Raw genomic sequence first — 17,865 nt, forward strand, 5'->3', positions numbered from 1 at the left:
AGGATTCTACAACTTGTGTTCTCAGTGTTATTGTTAGTTTTTATTCTTTTTACAGTTTGCACATTGGTTGTTTGTTGTCTTTGTGTGTTGTTTTACATTCATTCTATTGTATTTCTTTGTTCTACTGTGAATGCCTGCAAGAAAATGAATCACAGGGTAGTATTTGTTGACATATATGTACTTTGATAATAAATTTACTTTGGACTTGGAACAAACATAATAAAAGAAAGGTTGATAAATGAGATTGAGGTATGGATTGCCACAAACAAACTGAACAGAACAGAATCAATGCAATTGCCTTTCCTACCATGATTCTGTAATGTCTCAGTTGATTTCCACTCATTATCACTTGGCCAAGAGTCTGTGAAGCTAGTCTTTTCCTTGGATGACAGCCATCAGTTGAAAATTTTTAAGCAATGGCAGCCCTTTATTCCAGATTTATCATCACCAGTTAGAACAAAAACACATTTGTCAGAAATGTAAAGCAAACTGGCAATCTCTCATGTCAATGGGTCCTTGCAATGAGGACATAAAGACGGAAAGCCATAAGGATTTTGGAGTTCCTAGATGTTATTGAAGACCTGACATATGTCATGTCTTTTTTTTTGTCAAAAAAGAACATTTTCTTTGAATACAAAGTAAATTGATGTCATTTTTCTATTCAGCACTCTTATAAAAAAAACAGATAATAAACTTATACTAATAGGAAAACTTTTTAAAATAAGTTAAGCTTTCACAGTGCAGTGATGCTACTGTTCTGAACTTAGTTCTTCTGTGATTGGTAGTTTCAATTTCTGTACAAGAAAAAATGACATTTTGGAAAACTGTTACATACCACTCTCTGCTTGCTTATGTAAAAAGATTACATCATTTGATTGACAAAAGACATAGGAGCTGAATTAGGCCATTCAGCCCATTGAGTCTGCACTGCCATTCCATCATGGCTCATTTATTATCCCTCTCCTGCTTTCTCTCCAAACCCTTCCAAATCAAGATTGGTTGGAGATGTGTCTCTACCAAAATAGGTGCAAGGAGCACCATCCCTCCTCGAACCTGCAGGTCACCCTTGGGCAAGGTGTAGCACCTGCTTAGACGCCCCACCCTTCCGATTGGGGGGTCACATGAAGCCTGGGAGCAGCTGGTGTATATCACGTCCTGGTTATGCAATCAGATGCAAGGCAGGCAATCTCTGAAGAGTACTGATAATAACTGGGGTTACACGTCTTGCAAAGACACTGCCCAGAATAAGGCAATGGAAAACCACTTCTGTGGAAAAATTTACCAAGAACAATCGTGGTCATGTAAAGACCATGAAAGCCCACATTATACAACATGGCACGTGATGGGTTTAAATAGGCTACAGATGATGAGATGGAAACAAAGAAAACCATAAGATATAGGGGCAGAATTAGGCTATTTGGCCCAATGAGTCTGCTCTGCCATTTCATCATGGCTGATCCATTTTCCCTTCAGCCCCGATCGTTTCCTTCTCCCCAAATCCCTTCATGCCCTGACTAAGCAAGAATCCATCAACCTCTGCCTTAAATATACCCAATGCCTTGGCCATGACAGCTATCTGTGGCAATGAATTCCACAGATTCACCACCCTCTAGCTAAAGAAATTCATCATCATCTCCGTTTTAAAAAGTCATCCTTCCAAATGTTGAGACTAATTAAGATGCTGTACCCAAAATAGCTAAAAATTGCTAAATCCTCTCCCCGGCCCTCCAACCCAATGTACTCATATTGTTAATGGAGCAAAGTAGGTCATGTAGAGCCGAGAGTTTTACTTTAATAAAATATGATATAAATTCATCTTCCTGTCCTTGCTGATATATGAACATTAAGTATTTATTAGCTGACTGAATTAAACAACACTTTGCTTTCACTACTGCGATTTTTATCAGTTACGCAAGAAATAGCACAGAGATGAGCTATTTGGCCCAACTGATCTGTGCTAATTTTTGCACTTCCCATAAATCTAGAGTGACCTCCTTCTGTCTGGTGCTCACATCCCGTTTCCATTCTCCCTTTCGTCAGGATAATGCACACTTCCAGTGTTAGCTACATCAGGCACTTAGTGTTGCGGGCCTGAATTTCAACCCTGTGTTTCCTTTATATTTTATGCACAGGCTGCCAAAAGCACTATTTTACCAAGTGGAAATGGAACATTCCAGTTGTTAAGCTGACTTTAATAACGCAGCACCTTCAACCCAGCGAAGTACAAGGATGCTTACAAGACCAAAAGATATAGGAGCAGAATTAGGCCATTTGGCCCATTGAGTCTGTTGCGCCACTTAATCATGGCTGATCCATTTTCCCTCTCTGATCCCATCTCCTGCCTTCTCCCCATATTCCTTCATGCCCTGACTAATCAAGAATCCATCAACCTCTGCCGTAAATATACCCAATGACTTGGCCTCCACAGCCACTTGTGGCACAAACTCCACATGCTCTTGCTAAAGAAATTCCTCCTTGTCTCTATTCTAAAATGATGCCCATCTATTCTGAGGTTGTGTCCTCTGGTCTTAGACTCTCCCACCATAGGAAACATCCTCTCCACATTCATGCTATCAAGGCCTTTCAATATTTGATAGGTTTCAAGGAGGTCACCCCTCAATCTTTTGAATTCCAGTAAGCAGACACCCAGAGGCATCAAACACTCCTAATATGACAATCCTTTCAATCCATATGACCATAAGATATAGGAGCAGAAGTAGGCCATTTGACCCATCGAGTCTGCTCCGCCAATCAATCATGGGATGATCCAATTCTTCCAGTCATCCCCACCCCCTGCCTTCACCCCATACCCATTGATGCCCTGGTTAATCAAGAACCTATCTATCTCTGCCGTAAATATACCCAATGACTTGGCCTCCACAGCTGCTCGAGGCAACAAATTTCACAGGTTTACCACTATCTGACTAAAGTTATTTCCCCACATCTCAGTTCTAAATGGACGTCCTTCAACCCTGAATTCATGCCCTCTTGTCCTAGAATCCCCCACCATGGGAAATAACTTTGCCATATCTAATCTGTTCAGGCCTTTTAACATTTGGAATGTTTCTGTGACATCCCCCCCTCATTCTCCTGAAGTCCAAGGAATACAGACCAAGAGCTGCCAGACGTTCCTCATACAGTAACCCTTTCATTCCTGGAGTCATTCATTTGAATCTTCTCTGAACCCTCTCCAATGTAAGTATATCCTTTCTAAAATAAGGAGCCCAAAACTGCATGGAATACCCCAAATGTGGTCTCACGAGTGCCTTATAGAGCCAAGAGTCCCAGAGTCATTCTCCTGAATCTCCTTTGAACCCTCTCCAAAGTTAGCAAATCCTCTCTTAGATAAGGGGCACAAAACAGCTCACAATACTCCAACTGAGGCCTCAACATTACATCTTTGCTTTTACATTCTAGTCCTCTTGAAATGAATAATAACATCACATTTGCCTTCCTTGCAACTGACTCAACCTGCAAATGAACCTTTTAGGGAATGCAGCATGAGAGTTCCCAAGTTCCTTTGCATGTCAGCTTTTTGAATTTTCTCTCCATTAGAAAATCGTGTATGCTTTTTCGTCTTCTCCCAAAGCGAATGATTGCACACTTCATGACACTGTATTCCATAAGCAGCATTATCAAATCAATCTTGATGCTGAGCCACACAAGATATATTGAGGTGGACGAATGAAAGTTCGATTAAGACATTGGTTTTAGAGAGCATCTTAAAAAGGTAGGCATTGTCTATGATTCCAGGAAAGGAATTGAGCTTTGTTTGAAAATTTGCAGCAAATTTGGAGTCAGAGGAGCCTTTTGTTCCTACTGGTATCACAGAAACCTTTTCTAAAATATATATGCATGTTTAAAATTATTCAAGCTTGCATTAGTGTGTCATTGCAATGCAGGAGATGCAGCACTTGTGCCTTCTCAGCATAATACAAGTAATTTAAGATCAGAATGCACAGCTAGAAATGAAGGATTAGTTTTGAAAGATTTGCTCTATATATCATGTACGGTGAAATGTATGTATTAGAGTGAAATGCGTCATTTGCATCAAATCAAATCAGTAAGGTGTTACTGCATCTCCAGTGCCAACATAACATGCCTGCAAGTCACTAACCATAACCATAAGTCTCTGGATTGTGGGAGGAAGCTGGAGCACCCGGACAAAACCCACGCAATCATGGGGAGAACGTACGATGTCTTTACATACAGCAACAGAAGTTGAACCTTGATCTTACAGCTGCTGCCATAATTGAGTTATGTTGACCGCAATGCAAGCATGTCGCTTTGCACTGCTGGCTCTTAGGTAGTGCAAAGACATTTTATATGGCCGGAACAACACAGAAACTAACAAGGAGCACCTTGATTAAACTAAGAACAAGCTACAAGTAACAGCACAGCAAGATAAGGATTGCTGATGATCTGGTCTCCTGTTATACGACACGATTACAGCGGGATCCTTCAACAGGAGTTAGGATCTAGAACAGTTCCATTAAGCATTTGCCACACTTTCTGCAGCCCAGAATGTTGCAGAGCAGTAATCTGCAATATTGTGTGCTTGTACAGTGCCATAAAATGGCGGAGCAGACTCGATGGGCCAAATGGCCTACTTCTGCTCCTTTGTCTTATGGTCTTATAAGCACTGATAAGGGGTAATTTATAACATCTGAGTTTTTTTCCTCTTTTTTTTCCCCTCAATTTTGTCAAGGAGGCAAATTTCTACTCCTGCGTGAAATATTTTTGGCTAAGAGCAAGCCAGTATAAATATTAGCAGGGGGTACCCCAGTTACTTCTTTCTCATCCTGAAGAATTCTTCCTCAGACTGGGCGGCATGGTAGTGTAGTGGTCAGCACAATGCTTTACCAAGGACCCGGCCACTGCCCCTAAGGAGTTTTTACATTCTCCCCGTGACGGTGTGGGTTTCCTCTGGGTGCTCCAGTTTCCTCCCACACGCCAAAAGACCTACTGATTGGCAGATTAATTAGTCATTGTAAATTGTCGCTTCCTTAGGCTAGGATTAAATCGGGGAATTACTGGGCAGCACGGCTCAAAAGACAAGAAGGGCCCATAGACCCATAGTTTCTGCCTGCTCTTGTCCCACGACTATCCCGGTAGACCCATAGTTTCTGCCTGCTCCTACCCCACCTCCTTCACTGAGGCCAAACGGCAGCTCTCTGACACCACCTCTTACTTACCCCTAGAACAGGAGCCCACCAAAAAACATCAAACCATTGTCTCTCGTACCATCACCGCCCTTATCAACTCCGGAGACCTTCCATCCTCAGCCACTAAACTCATAATTCCCACACCCCGTACCGCTCGGTTTTACCTCCTCCCCAAGATCCACAAGCCTGACTGTCCCGGTAGACCCATAGTTTCTGCCCGCTCCTGTCCCCTGTTGAGCACCTCCGCTCTGTCCACCACAACAGACAGGGTCTCCCAGTAGCCACCCACTTCAACTCTGCTTCCCACTCCCATTCAGATATGTCCATACATGGCCTCCTCTACTGCCATGATGAGGCTAAACTCAGGTTGGAGGAGCAACACCTCATATACCGTCTGGGTAGTCTCCAGGCCCTTGGTATGAACATAGAATTCTCCAACTTCCGGTAATTCCCTCCCCCTCCCTTCCTCTATCCCTATGTCACTCTGCCCCCTCCCCCAGCTGCCTATCACCTCCCTCATGGTTCCGCCTCCTTCTACTACCCATTGTGTTTTTGCCCTATTCTTTCTTCACCTTTCCTGCCTATCACCTCCCTGCTTCCCCTCCCTCACCCCTTTATCTTTCCCCTTACTGGTTTTTCACCTGGAACCTACCAGCCTTCTCCTTCCCACCCTCCCCCCCCACTTCTTTATAGGGCCTCTGCTCCTTCCCTCTTCAGTCCTGACGAAGGGTTCCGGCCCGAAATGTTGACTGATCTTTTCTACAGATGCTGCCCGACCTGCTGAGTTCCTCCAGCGTGTTGTGAGTGTTGCTTTGACCCCAGCATCTGCAGAGTATTTTGTGTTTAGGGCCCATTCCATCCTGTATCTCCATAAAATAAAAAAGGAGCAGGAAGTAATAGCAGATTATTCAGACAATAATACAGAAAATCTGCAGATGTTGAGGTTGTATTGTATTTCTTGATGAAGCTAATAAGTAACAGAGAAATAATTTGGCACGGACTAGATAGGCCGAAGGACCTGTTTCTGGCTGTACTTTTCTATGATTCTAGGAGAAACTGTGAGGAATAATACAGAAATACACCTAATAATATTTCCCATCATCTGAGTGCCTTAGAGTCAATGTCGTACTTCTGAAATGCAGTCACGATAACACTGTTCGAGTGTTGAGGACCCAGGAACCAAGATCATTCCCAACCTTGCTTTAATTTTTGAGTGTCATATCCTCTAAACTGGAGGCTTGTGATTGAAGCTACTATGATCTGGGCATGTAATTTGCAATTTGTTTGTTCATTATTGAAGGCATATTGCTTTATTAGATGTACCATCCCTTGACACTAAGCTAAGGTTGTACTTGTCTGTTACAATGGTGCATTGAATGCCAAAAGATTCAAAGAATAGTGAGATGTTCTTCTGGAATCGACCTGTGCATTCCTCTCCGACTCAACACAGGCAGAATTATTGCTACAGTATTTCAGTATAATTTATGGAGTCTTGCCATTTATAAAATGCTTGTATTTGCCTGAAGTCGATCAGTACATTTCATAATAATTCACCGGACATGTTTTGTGATAAGCACAACAATAACAAGATACATAAATGTAAATTTCTGGCTTGTTGTTCTAGCCCTCCATTCATTGTAAACTCGAGTTTCAGCCTCTGGCAACACATTTATGAAAATGCCCTTTCAACATTCAAACCCTGACGAGGAAATAAATGATAATATCAAAGCAAACATAGAAGCCAGGAGTAGCGCTCTCTCTCTGCCAAAGGTTCATTTAATATCAGAGTACGTATACAGTATACAACCTGAAACTTGTACTCTTCACAGACATCCACGAAACAAGAAACCCAATAGAGTGAATGATAGAAACATTGAAGCCCCCGCCCATCCTCCCCTCCCCTTGCACAAGCAGGAGGACCAACCACCCCAACCTCCCCCCCCCCCCACCACCATGCATGTAACAGCAGAAGCTCCAAAGAGCCCTTGACCTAACGTCTATTAATACCAATGCTCTATGTTGAAAACTGTATATATGGGGAAAAAATACTCACTAAAATTTTGACTTCAATTAATAACTTAAAATCAAATGTCATTATTTATTTACTGAGATAGCACAGAGGAGGCTCTTCCAGCCCTTTCAGCCGTGCCACCCCAACAACCCCCGACAAACATCGTTAACCCTTACCTAATCATGGAACAAGTTGCAACGACCAATTAACCTACCGGGCATGTCTTTGGACTGTGGGAGTGAACCACAGCAGCCGGGGGAAATCCCACGCATTCCACAGAGACTCCTCACAGAACGGCACTGGAATTGAACTCCGAACGCCAGACTGACCTGTGTTGTAATAGCGTCGTGCCAGCCGATACGCAACTGTGGCGACTTAAAACCGTACATCTTGGGAATGTGGGAGCAAACTGGAGCACCCGGAGGAAATCCACATGGTCAAGAGAAGAACATACAAACTCCTTACAGTCAATGTGGGAGCTGAACCTGGGTCTTTTAGGGGCATTTGAGAAACTCTTAGATAGGCCCCTGGGTGACAGAAAACCAGTGGGCTATGTCAGAGGAAAGGCTTGGTTTGCATTTTTGTGGAATTTTGATTGTGATGTATATATTTCATAAGAACATCAGACTCCAGTGAAATACTTCTTTGCTTAATATAGCAAACATTTACAAAGGCAAAGTCATATTTTACTTGAGCAGAATCCTGATCTTGACTGAATACTGAGAGTATAAATGCTGAAATCCTAGAATGTAGAAGATAGTGAAATATAGAGGATAGAATGAAGTACAGAAACCAGCTGGGCTGTGTGGAGTCTACAGCACTGAATGAGAAAGCTGACTTCTAATATTTGAGGTCAGTATTTACTGTATACTTCAGATAGAAACACACAATACTGAGGGTGCCGGAATTTGGAGCAGAAGAGAGGGGAAAAAAAACCTTCAGGAGGATCTCCATGGTTTAGGCAGCATCTGTGAATTGAAATGGACAGTAGACTTTGTGAGTTGACTCTTCATCTGTACTGCTTTTTCCATCCAGGTGAAAGGTCTTGATCTGAAACATATATTGTTCAGTTTCATCCACAGATGCTGACTGACATATTGAGTTCCTCCTGCAGTTTGTTTTATGCTTCACATATCCAAGCCACTACAGATTCTTTTCATTTCCTTCTCATGTGTTCATTTAGCTTTCATCTGTGTATCTATGCTGTTTACCTCAATTGCCCATTGTGTTGGGTGTTCCACACTCTATATTCTTTATATTCTTTGTATTCTTGGGCAGCACGGTAGTGTAGTGATTAGCACAATGCTTTATAGTACCAGTGATCCAAGTTCAATTCTCGCTGCTGCCTGTAAGGAGTTTGTATGTTCTCCTTGTGATTGCGTGGGTTTCCTCCAGGTGCTCTGGTTTCCTCCCACAATCCAAAGACCTACTGCTGGTAAATTAGCTGGTCATTGTAAATTGTCCTGTGATTAGGCTAGGATTAAGTCAGGGGATTACTGGGCAGTGTGGCTCGAAGGGCCAGAAGGGCCTATTCCATGCTGTATCTCAATAAATCAATCAATATAAAATCTCTCCTTGTGTGTGGCACATTTGTAGCAGGCAGAGCTGATGCCTTACAGCTCCAGTAACAAGATTCAGTCCTGACCTCCATTGCTGTCTGTGTGGAGTTTGCATATGCCACCTTGTTTCCTGGGTTTCCTACGTGTTGTCTTATCAAATCTCCAGCAGGCCTCCACTCAACTGACTCGTTCTGAGAGAAATGCCCCACTAGTTCACTCCTAATTTGTACAAACTTTCAATTTTGACCTTAATCTTTTGTATCAACAACTTTATATACTTCTGTTCCAGAGATTCATAATATTTGCGCTTACCAAAGTTATAATACACGTTTCTCCAGGCCAGCACTGCCTTTTTAGTTCTGTTCCTCTAGAAATATATCTTTGAGTGTGTTCCTTCCTAGTCAGTTACTTCACTTCTCACTGCTTGTGATTTTTCAATCTTTACAACATTGAATCACTGTGGATTTAATTTGGCTTTTTTGACACTGATCAACAGAAAAAGACTCTTTTGCGTCAAAGTGAAAACTGATCTCTACAAAGTGATCTAAATTAAATACAGATATAAAACACAAAATAATTGATTGCATAAATATTCACCCCTTTTAGTGCAGCCAGTTGGTTTTAGAAGTCACATATTAGTTAACTTGAGATCTGTTTTTGGAGACCTATGTGCAGAAAAGGAGTTTCAATTGATAGTAGTAAAAATACACCTGTATCTCGAAGGTGTATTTGGATACAAGAAAGAAGGAGATGGATACAAGAAAATATTCAAGTCACTGAATATCTCTTGGAGTACAGATAAGTCAATCATCAAAAATAATAAGAATGTGGCACAACTGTAAATCTGCTTAGAGCAGGCCATCCTCAAAAACTGAGTAACCATGCAAGAAGAGGACTAGTGAAGAAGGCCATCAAGGGACCTGTGACATCTCTGGAGGAATTACCAGCTTCAGTGGCTGAGATGGGAGAGACTGTGCATACAACAACTGTTGCCCAGGTGCTTCACCAGTCGCAGCTTAATGGGAGAGAGTGGCAAAGAGAAAGCCACTGTTGGAAAAAAAACTCACATGAAATTTTGGCTGGAGTTTTTCAGAAGGCATGTTGGAGATTCTGAAGTCAGCTGGCAGAAGGCTCTATGGTCTGATGAAAGCAAAATTGAGCTTTTGGCCATCAGACTTAAAGCTATGTTTGGCATAAGCCGAACACTGCACATCATCAAAAACACACCATCCCTCCCGTGAAGCATGATGGTGGCTGCATCATGCTGTGGGGATGCTTCACTGCAGCAGGCCCTGGAAGGCTTGTGAAGATGAAGGGTAAAATGAATGCAGCAAAATACAGGGAAACCCTAGAGGAAAACCTAATGCAGTCTGCAGGAGAACTGCAACTTGGGAGAAGATTTGTTTTCTAGTAAGACAATAACCCCAAGCATAAAGCCAAAGTTACCCAAGAATGACTTAAAAACAACAAAATTAATGTCCTGCAGTGGCCAAGTCAGAGTCCAGGCTTCAATCCAATTGAGAATTTGTAGCTGTTCATTCACAATCCCCATGCAATCCAATGGAGCTTGAGCAGTTTTGTAAAGAAGAATAGGGAAAATTTGCAGTGTCCAGATGTGCAACACTTACAGAGACCTATCCACACAGACTCAAGGCTGTAATTACTAACAAACGTGCATCAAAAATTACTGACTTGAAGGGAGTGAATACTTTTTACAGGTACGGTATATGTGTGTGTATGTATGTGTATATACATACATATAATTACAGGACATTTTACAATGACCAATTAACCTACCAACTGGTACGTCTTTGGATCGTGGTAGGAAGCCAGAACTGCTGGAGGAAACCCACATGGTCACAGGGAGAACGTACAAACTCCTTATAGGCAGCAGTGGAATTGAGCCGCGGTCGCTTGCACTGTAAAACATTGCGCTAACTACTACACTACTGTGTTGCCCCATATAATACTGAAATATAAATACATAGCACCCCTTGTTCCTTTTCTGCTATTTTAAAACTTGACTGGAACTCCTCTACAAAATGTGCCACCTCCTCCTTCTCTATATTTTAAGCAAGTAAGAATTCTGAGAACTTACTAATTATATTCCTGATTTCTTTTTTAAACATGTTTTCAGTTTTAACTTCACTACCCAATCTGATGTCATCTGCAAATTTAGAATGGATGCCCGAGTCCAAATCATTAGTGTAAATTGTCTATAAACATTGCTGGAACTGATCCCTGAGGAATATCACTTCTGACCTTTAGTTAATCCGAGCAGTTGTCCCTTAAATGTCACGGTGTTGTGTTTCGAGGGCAGCGTGGTATTTATTCTGAAAATTTTGTTCTCTACGCCCAGCTCCATGTTCTGCGAGCATATTCATGGTTGAAGGACTCTGAGAATTAAAAAATATTATATCTGCTTCTTTATCCATTGTTGCCTCTACAAAGGGTGGCAGGGTGGAGATATGTTTCTACCGAAGGAGGTATAAGATGCTCCTTCCCTCTGCTAGTCTGCAGGTCACCCTTGTGCAAGGTGTAGTACCTGCCTAGCTCCCGATCACAGTCACGTGAAGCCATGGGATCAGGTGGTGGATGGTCATATGAGCAGCCGGTGAATATCACAAGTCCTGGTTATGTGACCAGAGGCAAGGCAGAAAATCTCTGACAAGTATTAATAATGGCTGGGGTCATCCATTTTGTAAAGTCACTGCCCAGAAGAAGACAATGGCAAACCACTTCTGTTGAAAAATTTGCCAAGGACAATCGTGGTCATGGAAAGACCACGATCACCTGTGTCATATAACATGACGCATAATGAAAGAGCAAACTTCTACAAAGAACTCAATGTCAAATTAGCACAGCATTTCCTTTCAAAACCTGTACAGTTTATACTTTGATCATTGGTTTCTAGGTATTTTTTTAACTTGTCTTTGAATGAATATTCCATTATCTTTTGAATGAATATTCCATTATCTTTGTTACTATTCTTGTTGGGATGTTAGTCCTTCAGTTCTCTGAATTGCATTTAAATACGAATTAAGATTAACAGTGTACTAGTCATACTCTGTTGTTCCTTCATCAAACAAATGTTTTGCAAACATGAATAAAATCTCTTCCCTCCCAAAATTTCCTGACCCTACCCACCCATACCTTTAGGGATGTTGGTGAGGTTGGTGGTTGTCTATTGTGTCCAACGACGACAGATGTGTGGAAGAGAATGTGAAAAAGCTGCTGCACTGGGCAGCTCCACTCTGTTGACTTCAGAAGTCCGGGTCCCATGCTACGAACAAATATCACAAACTGGCATCTTCCCTGATTGCAGTGGATGAGCTTGACTTATTCTGTGCCTTGTCATGCCTTCCGCTGTCTTCCACAGTACCTCCTTCCTGGTCGTTGGATCTCACTGTAGATCTCATCCGCCCAGTCCACCACAGCTGACTTTGCATGCTGGGACAGCATCTCACTGGGGTATGAGGCTGTGGCTGTGTCCTCATCTTAAATCCCATCCACCGTTTTTAGCTCATTTTTCCAGCTGATGCACCGACAGAGCATGGCCACAACTTACCTGTACATCTCTGGAATGTGGGAGGAAACTGGAGCACCCGAAAGAAACCCAGGTGGTCACGGGAAAAACATACAAACTCCTTTCAGACAGCAGCAGGAACGGAACCCCCCTCGCTGGCATTGTAAAATGTTATGTTAACGGCTACACTACCCTGCACCCTTTGCCCTGCATTTGAACCAAAGGTGTCATGAGGTCTGGACCTCAGAACTCAAGGTTTGGCATAACTCAAACTGGGCACCTGCAAACAGGTTGTTGGTGAGTAAGTGCTGTTTGTTGATGCCGGTGAAAACCACTTCTATAACTTTGCTGATAATTAGACAGGTTGGGAAGCAATTAGCCATATGACTTGCAATGTTGTAACTGTACTTGAACTTGGTTGGAGATGTATGTAGTTTTAATTTTAGAGCATTGGACTTCAGTACTGCAGCTGGGATGTTATCGAGCCGACACTGAATCCTCTGTCACCTCTCTTTTCTTCATATTATATGGAATGAATTAACCAGGTTGTAACTTGACTTCACCTCAGTGCCAGAGACCTATGTCGGCTGGAGTCAGGGCTTTATGCTTTAGTTCTTGGTGGGGTCACCCAAGCTGATCAGGTCAAAGGGTACAGAACAGATTAAGAGTTGTCCACTGGTCCTCCAGGACTTCGGGGGTTCAGCTCAGGGCTAACAGCAATGAAGAATCTTTCTACATCTGAATGGGACTTGCATAACTGAAAGTAGTGAAAACCAAGAAAAGCTAATGAAGGAGAACCTGAACTCTGCCAGAGACAGAGGACCTTCATTGCAAATTGGACAGTATTATTAGAGAGAGAAAAAGAGATTTAACATTTCAGGTCAATAAACTTTCACTAAGAAAGTTATGAATTATTTCTGTAATATCTTTGCACCAAATGAAGAAAAGGAAATAGATGTTATTTTTCACAGCTGAGAATCCTCTTGCTTACAATTTTGTATGCATGGTTAATGATCCTAACGATTTGTGATCTGAGATGTTCATTAACTTTCAATTGTGCTTTTGCTATTGAATGTTTGATATAATGGATGCAACACTTGAGGTATACAATACTCAGAATGAGAAATATTCAATCAAGAAACAGCGGGTATATTATGACTAGAGAAAAGAAGGATAAAGGAGATGAGAATGCCATTTTTAACAATTCTAAAGGGATTATATAGAACAGAAGTTCACATCCTGGGGTCCACAGACCCATATGACATAGGAGCAGAATTAGGACATTCCGCCCATCGAGTCTGTTCCGCCATTCCATCATGGCTGATCCTGGATCCCACTCAATTCCATCCACCTGCCTTCTCTCCATATCCTTTGATGCCCTGACTGAACAGGAAACGATCAAATTCCACCATAAATATACCCATGGACTTGGCCTCCACTGCAGACTGGCGCAGAGCATTCCTCAGATTCACCACCCTCTGGCTAAAAAAGTTCCTCCTTACCTCTGTTCTAATAGGTCACCCCTCAATTTAGAGGCTGTGCCCTTGGTTCTGGATACCTCTACCAGAAGAAATATCCTCTCTACATCCTCCTTATTGAGTCCTTTCAACATTCAGTAGGTTTCAATGAGATCCCCCTGCATTCTTCTAAATTCCAGTGAGTACAGGCCCAAAGCTGCCAAACGCTCCTCATATGTTAACCCCTTCAGTCCTGGAATCATCCTTGTGAACCTCCTCTGGACTCTCTTCAATGACAACACATCCTTTCTGAGTATGGCGCCCAAAACTGTTGACACTACTCCAAGTGCAGCTTGACTAGTGTCTTATAAAGGCTCCGCATTATCTCCTTGCTTTTATATTCTATTCCCCTTGAAATAAATGCCGACAATACATTTGCCTTCTTTACCAAAGACTCAACCTGTAAATTAACCTTCTGGGAGTCTTGCACGAGGACTCCTAAGTCTATCTTGACCTCTGATATTTGAACCTTCTCCCCATTTAGATAATAGTCCACACTATTGTTTCTTTTACCAAAATGCATGATCATATATTTCCCAACACTGTATTCCACCTGCCACTTTTTTGACCATTCCTCCAATTTTCTGCATAATCACTCAAAGAATTGAACTGCACGTGCATGTAACGAGAACCGTATAACTCATCTCCTTCTACCTTAGGTCACGAACTTATCAATCACCCCTGCTGTGGACCACCTGGAGGTCCAAGACACTCTCGTTACATGCACGTGCAGTTCAACTCTTTGAGTGATAATGCAGAAAATTTGAAGTTAATAACTCATCTCCTTCTACCCTAGGGCAAGAACTTATCAATCACCCCTGCTGTGGACCACTTCTACAAAGAAGGATCCGTATGCTCCACGATCGCTGGACTAAGTGTGTACATGTAGGAGGAGACTATGTTGAAAAATAAATGTGCTAGGTTTTCTAAAATTGACTCCTTCTACCTTAGGCCACAAACTTGTCAATCACTCCTCATAATAATTGTCAGTTTGATATTTTTAATTGAGGGTTATGGCAGGAACAGGAGGAAGGAGAAGTGAAAGCAAAGAGCTGTGATTCAGTTGGGTCCTGGAGAGGGATGATGGTGTGCAACATCATAAATAGTGATAACAATGAGCTGTTAGTCAGCTGTTGTCATTTGTGGTATCTTTGTGGTCTATCTTCTTGTCACTTTTATAAGACCATAAGATATAGGAACAGAATTAGGCTATTTGACCAATTGAATTTACTCCGCCTTTTCATTATGGCTGTTCCATTTCCCTCTCAGCCCCAATCTCCTGCCTTCTCCCCATATCCCTTCATGCCCTGACTAATCAAGAACCTATCAACCTCTGCCTTAAATACACCCAATGACTTGGCCTCCACTATCGCCTGTGGCAACAAATTCCACAGATTCGCCACTCTCAGGCTAAAGAAACTCCTCATTCTAAATGGGTGTCCTCTGGTCCCCCACCAGAGGAAACATCCTCTCCACATCTACCCTATCGAGGCCTTTCAATGTTCAAAGAGATCCTCCCTTGTTCTTCTGAATTCCAGTGAGTACAGTCCCAAAGCCAAAATATGCTCCTTGTATGATAAGATTTTCAATCCCAGAATCATTTTTGTGAATCTCCTTTGAGTCCTCTCCAATGTCAGCACATCCTTTCTTAGATAAGACGCCCAAAACTGCTCACAATACTCCAAGTGAGGTCTCACAGTGCCTTATAAAGTCTCAACTTTATGTTTGATAATATTCCCAGGAGTTTCTTGGATGTTTCATGAAAATTGCAATATAACTATAGCCATTTTAATTTATTGTAGAAAGCAATGGTAAACCACTTCTCTCGAAAAATTTGCTGAGAACAATCATGGTCATGGGTAAGACTTTGATTGCCCAAGTTTTATGACATGGCACATAATGATGATGGTGATGAATCTATTTTATTTGTCTCTCATCGCAGAATTCCCATTTTGATTTTTCTTTGCCTCCTTTCCCTGCCTGTGTTCTTAGAATAGATTAATTGTCTAACTTTTTTAATTTCAAAAACAGCCCACCTAATACATTTACTCAAGCAACACACATAAAATGCTGGAGGAACTCAGCAGCACAGGAAAAAGAGTACAGTCAACGTTTCGGCTGAAAGCTTTGGCAGGATTGGCGAAAGGTTTTGGCCCAAACGTCGACTGTACTCTTTTCCTAGATGCTGCCTGGCCTGCTGAGTTCCTCCAGCATTTTGTATGTGTTGCTCAGATTTCCAGCATCTGCAGATTTTCTCTTGTTTGTGATACACTTACTCTTTCTTTGAATGCTGCCCTACCTCCCAGCATTTTCTATTTTAATTCCATAAGTGAGATGGTGCAACTATTAGCCTCAAATATAAATTGAATATTTTTGTTTCTGGCAAAAGCACTAGAGATTCTCTAGAGCTGGAGACACACGCACAATAGCTGTTGTATGGCTTGTTTGTGATTGATTTGCTTGCGGCTCTGCTGTAACAGTAGTCAGCCATTCTGAAGTTCAAGGTATTGGTTGCTACTGAACACTATTTGTGTGCTTTCCATGCCTTGTAGCACGCGAATGAACATATTAATTAAATTTTGTGTTACTGGACAATTGGTAGAGAAAATAAGTAATGGAACCCCAGAAGTGTTTCCCAGCCATGACCTGGGACCAGCTGAGGGATGAATACCGTTAAAAAAAGTCTTGACGTTTCCCATCAAGGTCTCTTTTCAGAACATGGGGACCTAATTTGCATTTTGATGCAGAAATATTGTCACTGGTGATAACGTGACTCAGAAGTACACAGTTAAAGAGGAGTCTGATGTGATTTTGAAGTGTCACAATTGCTGACAATCACTGGAAATAGAAACAGAAATTGGAATTGGTTTACTATTTTCAAATGTACTAAGCTACAGTGAAAAACTTCATTAAGCTATTCATACAGATAATTTCAAATATTAGGGTCACATGAAGCCATGGGAGCAGGTGATGGATGGTCATATGAGCAGCTGGTGCAGACAGACGCCATAGATGCCGGACAGACAGTCTGGGAAGAGTATCGATAATGGCTGGGGTCACCCATCTTGTAAAGGCACTGCCCTGAAGAAGGCAATAAACAAATAACTTCTGTCGAAAAAAGTTTGCCACAAACAATCATGGTCATGGATAGACAAAGGAGTAAGAAGAAAGAGACAGATGGGAGACCATGATTTCACCTATGTCATATGACATAGCACATGACAATGACCATCTTAGGAAGGCACCTTGGTTAGCATTGACAAGTGAGACCAAAGGACCTGTTATGACTATGAGTGTAATAGACAAGGTCAAATCTAATGTGTTACTGCTTTTTGTGCAACTATTTAGATTTTAGTGGACCTCCCTATTAAGGAAAAAGATGGAAAATGAGTGAAATGGTGTTAATGTCTGTATAACGTGAAACAGAACTATTTTTGGATGTATATGACGCCGTAGAGTTTGTTGTCATTTACTTGCTAGGGACAATCAGTGTCAGAAGACATCCCTCTGCTGAACTTGCCTGAGCTGATGTGCAGAGCTAATCTAGCCAGTTTGAAAGCATACTAGAGTCAGGCGTTGAGGCCCCGAGTGTCCAAAGAGCCTTGAAAAATGCACGAAAAAAATCCAACCTTCAAAATTCCCGAGACTTGTCAAAGTCTTCCGTACACCAGCCTTGCCTGATGGTCATGCTGTCATGAGTTTTAATGAAAAACACAAAAACTATTAAAAAATAAAATAATTTTAAATTAATGAAAAGGCATTTAAAATACAAATTTAAAGAAAGAAATGACCTTTTCCATTATTTTTTGTTCCCTATAGCCTCGGCAAGTTAATTTCCATTATATATGCAGGGTTATCTTGGTAAGATAGACTTCTGTCATCAGATATCTCATAGAAAAGCACTTTAAAACCTGCAGCAGAAATGATGTGTTTGAATTTGGAATTCATGTGCATAAGTTTAAGACTTGAGAGCATTCACCAGCAAAGTCTGACCCCTTGTTAATCAGCTGGCTGAAGTAGAATCAATAATCGGCACCCAATTGCCCATCATTGAGAACATCTACTATAAATGCTGCCTGGGCAAGGC

The 17,865-nt window shown here is 41.8% G+C and overlaps 1 protein-coding gene across 3 annotated transcripts in view; it reads left to right on the forward strand.

Moving 5' to 3' along the window:
* LOC140203305 (protein kinase C-binding protein NELL2-like) overlaps window positions 1-17,865 on the forward strand; it is a 351,554-nt gene that overhangs the window by 124,545 nt on the left and 209,144 nt on the right. The window lies entirely within an intron of this gene.

This window comes from Mobula birostris, chromosome 9 (genome assembly GCF_030028105.1).
Source record: "Mobula birostris isolate sMobBir1 chromosome 9, sMobBir1.hap1, whole genome shotgun sequence".
NCBI lineage: Eukaryota > Metazoa > Chordata > Chondrichthyes > Myliobatiformes > Myliobatidae > Mobula > Mobula birostris.